General features: G+C 48.0%; 1 protein-coding gene across 2 annotated transcripts in view; it reads right to left on the bottom strand.

The window, feature by feature from the left end:
• Window positions 1-1,806: 1,806 nt before the first annotated feature.
• LOC134166098 (uncharacterized) overlaps window positions 1,807-9,140 on the bottom strand; it is a 123,437-nt gene continuing 116,103 nt past the window's right edge. Inside the window, exon 5 of one of the 2 annotated variants that reach the window (XR_009965746.1) lies at window positions 1,807-2,721. The gene's annotated coding sequence lies outside the window, so the exon portion shown is untranslated. Of the gene's footprint in view, window positions 2,722-4,180; window positions 4,417-9,140 lie in introns of those variants that run through there. The other variant, XR_009965747.1, reaches the window with a different exon arrangement.

Genomic DNA, 9,140 nt, shown 5'->3' with positions numbered 1-9,140 from the left:
AGCAGACTCAACACCATATAAACCCCCTGAAAGAACCCAAACCCCACCAACATCCATGCCAGCAGCAGAGCTCTTTCCAGAACAAGGGTGCACAGCAGCACTGGTGCTCACTGCCACTGGAGTCAATGAAGCACTAACCCAGGAAGCAGAAGAGCTCCTTTTTATGTCTTCTCAGCCTTTAGCTTCACACAACCCTGGAAAACCAAAGCTGCACAGATCCAACACATGAGGTTGAGCATCCCCTTCAATGGTCACACTGCTTCAGGTAGAACAACCTAAGTTTCCCTGTGCTCACTGCCCTGTATATGCATATCCTCAGAATACTGATGCCCAAACTGTGGTCCCATGCACCACAAACGAGGTCCCTCTGAAGTGCCTTCATTTGTGCTGGTTATTTTGATGGCAAACTAATGATAATTCATCACATCCACACTCCTGCCACCTTTTCTAATACCAGAAGTGCCCCCTCAGCCTTGACAGCCTCAATGTGTCCCACACTGCTGGAAACTCGAGCGCTGCTCTGTGATCCAGCACTTCCACAGCATTTCCCAGTTCTGGCTCAGGCAGTGAGTTCCACACCCAAGGGCAAAAATCCAGCACAGAAACATAAACTGGGCATTGATGTGCTTGAAGAAAGAACTCAAAACCAGCTCAGAACTGGGTATTTCAAAAGAGAACGAATGCTGCATGCGTAAGGGGACACAGGCAAGCATCTCTCTGATGTGAAGGTTAAAATACACTCTTTTTCCTGTGTTACTGCTGTATTTTCATGGAAAAATGGTAATATTCTGGATTGAAGTCTGTATATGGGGGGAAAAAACAATAATTAAAAGAATTTTGGAAGTGCTTGTATGGATAGGAACAGGGAGAGGAGACAAAACTGATTCAGACTATAGTACAGCACTGAAATAAGACAAGGCATGACTGATGCCGTCTGAGGTACTGTGATTTAAGCAGAACTGTTATGGAGGCTCGTGAATGCTATTACTAATCATTATATCACACTTCACAGATTCCTTACGGATTTCCCTCCTAACAGCCCCTCCTTTAGCTGCCTGATTTGCAAAAGGAATGACAGGAACTTATGCTACAAGGGAGTAATTGTGTCAGGGGGCTGGTGAGGAATATATTCCCTTGCGTTCCCAATCTGGAGCAGTCTTGTGTTTGCAGTACTCTCTTACATCAAACTGGAACAGCACTCATCCTGCTTTCAAAGGCTATGAAAGTTACATTAGGTTTCAAGTTGAGATGAGGATAATGTGTGCCCTGTCTGGATGGGACAAGATAGGCTAAAATAGCTGAAATAAGTAAATATGCAAAGTGCACTGTACAGACCTATCCAAGAATGCAGACACAAAGCAGGAAGTCAGAAGTCTGCCAGACAGATTATGAAACTGTGAAAGTTCATTTCAAGCTGTACAATTAAGTCCACACAACAAATAGCTCTTTTTCTTCTCCCTAAGTCTACTTCCCTCATTTTCAATACCAATATTACCCATGTGTTGCCTTGTACCATTGCCCATAGGGACTGCAGTGACAGGACAAGGGGTAACGGGTTAAAACTGAAACAGGGGAAGTTTAGGTTGGATATAAGGAGGAAATTCTTTCCTGTGAGGGTGGTGAGGCACTGGAATGGGTTGCCCAGGGAGGTTGTGAATGCTCCATCCCTGGCAGTGTTCAAGGCCAGGCTGGACCAAGCCTTGGGTGACATGGTTTAGTGTGAGGTGTCCCTGCCCACGGCAGGGGGGTTGGAACTGGATGATCTTCAGGTCCTTTCCAACCCTAACTGTTCTATGGTTCTATGAAAACCTTACTTTAAATCTCATCATTTTAGTGCCCCAGATAAGGCAAACGGAGGGGAAGGATTTCCTACTATCAAACCAATCAGTTTTCTCCCCAAATCACTGCACACTAAAAGGGAGGTGCAGAGCATATCTGCTGTATGACTCCTCCATGGCCAGCAGCACTCTGCTCTTTGCAACACCCTGTGGGGAAGGCTTCCAACACACTGTGAGTCCTGCACAGCTCCGCCTCTGACCCTTCCTGTCAGGGGCTCCTGAGCAATGGGCTTTATCTCATTAATTCAGTGGTTTTTAGGAAACTACTTTCTCTTGCCAGTTTTGAAACCCAGAGGAATTTTCTAGATGTGCAGTGACAGTGCATGAGTAATAGCTCCCTCATTAAACTACCAGGGAGTCATAAAACAAAACAAATTGTTCAGCTTCCCAGTGTTTTTCCGATCTGCTTTCCCTTTCCAAGCCCTGTAGTGCTCACAAACATCCCAGCTATCTAAGTGACATCATTTAGAGTCAGGATCCTTAAAGGAAACAACATGTCCTTAGCATGTTGCTCAATCCTCTGGTATTATTGCACTCATTTAGTTTTGCTCCGGGGCAGTTTCAAGTTGTTTTGATTTTGGAAATCGAGAGCTAGTTGTGCCCACACGGAATGTGTGCCCCCAAAGTCCATCATCATCATCAAAAGCTCTTCTGGTGCCAGAGAGGGAGCTGTGCTAGGTTTGCTGCTGCCTGGCAGCGCTGAGTATGTCTCTTGTCTTCATGCCAAGTGCTCTTAGTGCCCAGACGCAGGGTGGTGCAGTGCAGGAAGCTGTGATGATGTGGAAGATGAGAACAAACCCTGCTCTCCCACCATGGCAGGGCTTTGCATCTGTTGCCACAGCAGCCATGTGTACTGTTCCTCCTGAGCTTGAAATAGGGCCCTCTGTAAAGAAATGAGATCTTCAGCCCCAGCCTGTGAATACAGCTTTGCTTTATGCTCGCTGCAGGGCAGGCTCAAGTTAAGCCATCATTCTGCACCTATTCAAAACAGAGGGGTGTAGCTGTGCTCCTAGTAACAAATGACAGGACAAGAGGAAACAGCCTCAAGCTGTGCCAGGGGAGGCTTACACTGGAAATTAGGAACAATTTCTTCCTTGAAAGGGTGGTCAGGCACTGGAACAGGATGCCCAGGGAAGAGGTGGACTCACTGTCCCTGGAAGTGTTAAAACCCCATGTAGATGAGGCCCTTAGTGACATGGGTTAGGGGCTTTCAGCAACCTGGTCTAGTGGAAGGTGTCCCTGCCCATAGCAGGGGACTGGAACTGGATGATCTTAAGGTCTTTTCCAACCCAAGCCATTCCATGATTCCAGGTCTCCTGCATTTCTGTTCAGGATGAACCAGCCTGTATTTGTATTCAGTGCTGATGCAGATGTAAATCCCTGCCCAACACAGTACCTACCACTTGAGAAGCTAAGGCCTACAGATGTCATTTTGTACCCACCTCCATCACTCAGAGTACAGATGGAGTACAGTAACATCAACAGCACAGATAAGAACAGTCCCACATTCTTAACAACAGAAGGAAAAACACCCAACAAAGCAGAACAAGATGCCAAACTCTGATTGATGAACAGGTTTGGGAGTACTTGTATTTAACACTTTGGTAAGACTGCAGAAATGCTACAAACTACCATAGCTATTAGAAAAATCCTTTCAAAGTGCACTTGTAACCCCCACATTACAGATAGCAAAGGAAGGACTGAATAAAGTCAGTGCAAAGTGACCTGATTTCAGCATTCCGTATTTCTACTGAAAAATGTGCCTAATTCAGGAAGAATTTAGCTCCTTTTGCCTAAACAAAACCCCAGAGCCGCAGAATGAGAACCACGTCAGACAGCCCTGACATCTCACACCACGGAGATTCAAGTCTGTCTTCTAATGAGCAGCAGAAAGCAAAGGAATGAGATAAAGTGGGAGCTCCAGACCACAGCTCCCAACACTTCTGGCAGAGTGGTGAGGAGAACCATTGAATGGACCAAGCTCACTGACTCTGCAGGTTTCCCCAGGCCAGGGCTAGAAGATGAAACAGCTGAATGCTTCTTCATCGAGAGAACTGCTGGCACCCTGCTCTCCTGTCTACCTCCAAGTCAATGGACTTGATACGGAGGAAGAATCAGCAGCTTCAAATCCACATCTGAGACAAAGTAGACTGTGGCTGCCCCATCCCTGGCAGCTGTACAGGGCTTGGAGCAAGCTGCTCTAGTGGAAGGTGTCCCTGCCCATGGCAGGGGCTTGGAACTGGATGAGCTTTAAGGTCCCTTCCAACCCAAACCATCCTATGGGTCTGCAAGTAAGCAAGAGACTGCTTGAGCAAAAGAGATCCCAGCCCAGAGCCTCAGGCATGCTCAAGAGCCTCACTACACTGTGAGTTAGGTATTCAAACACCTCTCAGGACACAGGTTGTCAGAACTGGTGTCTTTACATTGACCTATAATTAGCAACAAAGGTGGGAACAACTTGCCAGCTTTGCTTGTCACAGCATCCTGAGGAAGGAGTGCAGAGGGACCCATGAGAAACGGGGGTTTTCGTCAGGACTGAAATACGCAGCAGACACCGTGGCAGATGGCATGGGATGAACTGCAAGGGAATTGTAAAGTTCAGTATATTTTAGGGAAGGTTCATTTGAGATCAAGCAATGCAACAGCTTAAGAAATACAGACTAGTGAAGAGAGACGAAAGAGTACTCCAGTTCGTCCTTCTCCTGACACAGAGAGAAGGATGTATGTTCAGTCAGCTAAAGCCTTCATAAATGTTTAGACACTTACATTATGGTCACGACTAAAGGCTGCTTGGTACTAACACCCTGGCACCTGCACAAACACACCTAAAGCCAACACTGCCCTGCACAGCTTGCAGTGCAAAGGGCAAGGGAATACTCTGCATTTGTTTAAATGCCAAGAATCTCAGCCTGGTTTGGGTTGGAAGGGACCTTAAAGCTCCTCCAGCTCCAACCCCTGCCACGGACAGGGACACCTTCCACTAGAGCAGCTTGCTCCAAGCCCCTGTGTCCAACCTGCCCTTGAACACTGCCAGGGATGGGGCAGCCACAGCTTCTCTGGGCACCCTGGGCCAGCGCCTCAGCACCCTCACAGGGAAGAGCTTCTGCCTAAGAGCTCATCTCAGTCTCCCCTCTGGCAGGTTAAAGCCATTCCCCTTGGCCTGGCCCTACAGGCCCTTGGCCAAAGCCCCTCTCCAGCTTTCCTGAAGGCCCCACTGGAAGCTGCTTCAAGGTCTCCCTGAAGCCTTCTCTTCTCCAGGCTGTGCCAAAGCCAAGAACCACAATGAGCTAAGAAATGAAGTCTCTGGATAGTAATGAAAACATCCATGATTATTAATTAGCCAGTATGAAAGAGTAGAAGTAAACCCTCAGATCTTTGGCAATCATCCTCTGTAAGGACTCCATCACCTCTCCCTAAAGTCTTTAGTACTGACTGCTGCTAGGGATGCTACCGGAACCGAGAGACCACAGGTCTGAGACCGCTGGGCCCCCGCTCCTGAACTGTAACCGAACTCTGCAGCTGAACAGCTCAGAGACAAGCACAGCACTCAAACAGAGTCTGGGCAGTGTTTCCAAAGCTGCTGGGCCCACCAGTGCTCCTCATTAAAACCAGCAACAACCAAACCACAACCTTTTCTTCAGGCAGGGAATGACACCAGCGTGAGCCTGACAGCTTCCAGGGTGAGGTCACCTCCGCTTCCCTTCAGCAATGAAGCTACCAAGTACAATTAACAGTCATTAAAAACTCCTTTCACAAAGGGACACTGTACTTTGACGCTCTCTGGTGAGGCCTAATCCAAAGCATCACAGTGGGCTTGTTGATTGTTGGCTCCTTTTTAAACCAAGATACAATAAAAGACAGAGAGAAACCAGGAAATAGGAACAACCCCCCTGTTTTCTTAGGTGCCATAGTATTTTGGCTCAATATATATAGTTCTCGACTTCCCTGAGCAAGTAACTCACTGAATACTAGTTAGCCATGGTAAAACACAACCGAAATCCTAATTCACAAGGAAAGTGCTTAATGGGTGAATAAACATGCTCAGGACGCTGAGATTTATATGGGAGGTGTAAGCAATCAGCAGTGATTGCACTCGTGATGGAAAGTTCTTGGCTTTGGCTCTACTGGTTTCCTTCTGCACAGGGCTCCAGCTGCAGAAAAACATTAAGGTTTTCACATTTGAATGTATTATTATGAGTTCTGAGATGCTCACTGCACAAATACGAACCGGTTTGGATTTCAAACTGTTTATTACTCCTGTTCGTTTCACCTGATGTGGCAGAGGAATAAAACCAGCGGGCCACACATCGGAGACCCAGGAGCTGCTGGACAGCACTTCAGCAACCACATGTTAATATTTGGTGAGCGGAATCACCCTCTAGACTTCAGTGATAAATTGCATCGCCAGCAAATACAACAGGAGCCTGGACACTCAGGCCAAGATTTATCTGCTTCAGCACAGCACGAACACCTCCTGTCAGTTCAGGTGATGTTCAGCGTTCTGCCTGGTCCAAGCTAACATAAAACTCAGGTTGTACCTGTCAGCCCTATGGGTATGTCCCAGACAACCTGAAGTGTCTCAAAGGCACCAGACACCAATATGCAGGCAACTGGATTTCCCCCTTGTACACCTGCAGACATGTATGAGCATATATAAATGATGCTGTCTGGTCTTTACATCACAGCCAAATCCCTCCCATGTATTCTGCTACACCTTTACAGTGTAATAGCAGTTAGAGAACCCTTTAAGGTGTATTTATTTTTGCTGTGGACATTAAAGGTCCTGCAGTCCTTTATCAGGGAAACCATTCTGATACCCGTGCCTCTACCCATACGCAGGCAGGAACTCCAGACCAGCAGAGCTATAGGGTGCGGAATAAATCTCAGCAACTGGCTTTCAGCCCAAAACTCGAGTGCTTAAATCACTTCTGAAGTGTGATTACTTTTAAAAGATTTGCTGTTGTAACCCCAAAGTGACCCTGCTGCTATGCACTACACGCCAGGCACTGCCTACGATGACATGGAAGCAGTACATGGGCACGCAGTCCTCCTCTTGCAGCAGCAGAGGTGAACAATTCTCTTGAGACTGAGATTTTCATAGCATCACTGGGTTGTGGCCTGCTTCAGCTCTAACAGTGATTCTCCTTCTCAGTAGCTGGTGCAGTGCTGTGTTTTGGCTTTAGTCTGAGACCAGCACTGGTAACACTGATAACTTTAGTTGTTGCTAAGTACTCTGACCAAGGACTTTTCAGTCTCATGCTCTGCCAGTGAGAAGGGGCACAGGAAGCTGGGAGGAAGCAGAGACAGGACACCTGACCCAAACTAACCTAAGGGGTATTCCATACCACATCACGTCATGCCCAGGATAGAAACCTGGGGGAGTCACCCAGAAGGGACTGATCACTGCTCAGGTCGGGTTGGGTATAGGTCAGTGGGTGGTAAACTGCTGTTTATTGTTTTTTTCCCTTTTCAGTTTCATACAATCTACCCTTGTTATTTCCCTTATTAACAGTAGCAGTAGTTTCGTATTCTGGACTGTTCTTATCTCGACCTGTGGGGTTTACACTCTTTCTATTCTCCTCCCCGTCCTGCTGGGAGAAGGTGGGGAGAAGAGGAGGGAGGGAGTGAGCTGCTGCATGGTGCCGAGTAACTGGCTGGGCTTAATCCATGACAGGTTGGAAGGGAGCTTCAAGCTCCTCCAGCTCCAACCCCTGCCACGGGCAGGGACACCTTCCACTAGAGCAGCTTGCTCCAAGCCCCTGTGTCCAACCTGGCCTTGAACACTGCCAGGGATGGGGCAGCCACAGCTTCTCTGGGCACCCTGTGCCAGCGCCTCAGCACCCTCACAGGGAAGAGCTTCTGCCTCAGAGCTCAGCTCAGTCTCCCCTCTGGCAGGTTAAAGCCATTCCCCTTGGCCTGTCCCTACAGGCCCTTGTCCCAAGCCCCTCTCCAGCTTTCCTGCAGCCCCTTTAGGCACTGGAGCTGCTCTCAGGTCTCCCCTTCAGGAGCCTTCTCTTCTCCAGGCTGACCCAGCCCAGCTCTCTCAGCCTGGCTCCAGAGCAGAGCTGCTCCAGCCCTTGCAGCATCTCCGTGGCCTCTTCTGGACTTGCTCCAACAGCTCCACTTTAGGACAGAATGTAGGTCCAAATTTCAGGTCACAAAGGTAACTCTGGGGCACTGGATATGAGAGTGTTCAGTGGCAAGCATGGGATGGCAGCAGGAAGCCCACCTGCCCTGTGCCCCAGCATCGCATGAGGATGGATGAGCAGTACCAGCCAGCAGCTGAGAATAGCAGCAGGGCAGGCGGAAGGGAAGGAAACACAAGGCATTATTAAGCAAGAGATCAACCCAGTCTGAACACATCAGCATTTGAAGTATGGTCTTCCAAGGAAATGAACTCTTCAAATCCCAGCTGCAACCAAGGGCAGCTCTAAGGGGTGAGGACCATGGACCAAGGATGTTGCGGTGCAAGCGGATCATTCCAGCACTGCTATTTCATATGCATTTACAGCTGGGCTGAGTGGGAACAGGGAAGTCACACAGCACTCAGACTGTCATACTGTGACTTCCTTAAGTGTCACACAGGCTTAGAACATCGCCTTTGGCATCTATTACCCCATACCTTGAAGCAGCTCCTATTAACAACGCCCATCTCTGCCATCCTCCATGACTCAGGAATACGTTTCTGGATGCTAGCGTGTATTTTCCACATCCTTTCCCTGCAGTGTATATAACAGAAACGACTCTGAATGCTGACACAGCCAGTAGACTGATTGCAGTATTTTGTTTTTTGGACTGAGTCCCAATGTGAGTCTGATCCAGTTCTCAGATAGGAGGTTGTACATTGTCACGTAGTTTGTAAAAGCAGCTCGACACTGATTTGACTAGATACGCCAGGCTCTGCATCTGCATATCTGAAAAGCAGATCGTGCACACTGCAGATGCACCACGTTTTCTCAGACTGAAAAACTAGAGATACAGTGAAAACAATATGGGAATAGTATCATGGGTTTCTTCCAAACACGCAGACAGAAATGCAGGTGAAACCTGCAGTGTTCGAATTCCAATCATCGCGATTTGAAAGCAGTCTGAAAACAAAATATACTGGAACAATTCAGAGAACGAGCCTGGGAAACAGCAGATCTGGGCTGATTTCACCTCCTACTACACCACTGACCATGGATCAGGAAAAAATTGCTTTCAGTCCATTACCCAAGTGACACATGAAGTTTCATGTGCTCAGCATCCAGAAGGTGTCACCACCCACTAGAATTAAACACACTGGTGCTGTCTGCTCCATGG

This window comes from Pezoporus occidentalis, unplaced genomic scaffold (genome assembly GCF_034315485.1).
Source record: "Pezoporus occidentalis ecotype Australia unplaced genomic scaffold, CSIRO_AGI_Poc_V1 ctg251, whole genome shotgun sequence".
Classification (NCBI taxonomy): Eukaryota; Metazoa; Chordata; class Aves; order Psittaciformes; family Psittacidae; genus Pezoporus; species Pezoporus occidentalis.
The sequence above is the reverse complement of the archived record's forward strand: the minus strand, read 5'-3'. Positions and strand labels throughout refer to the sequence as shown.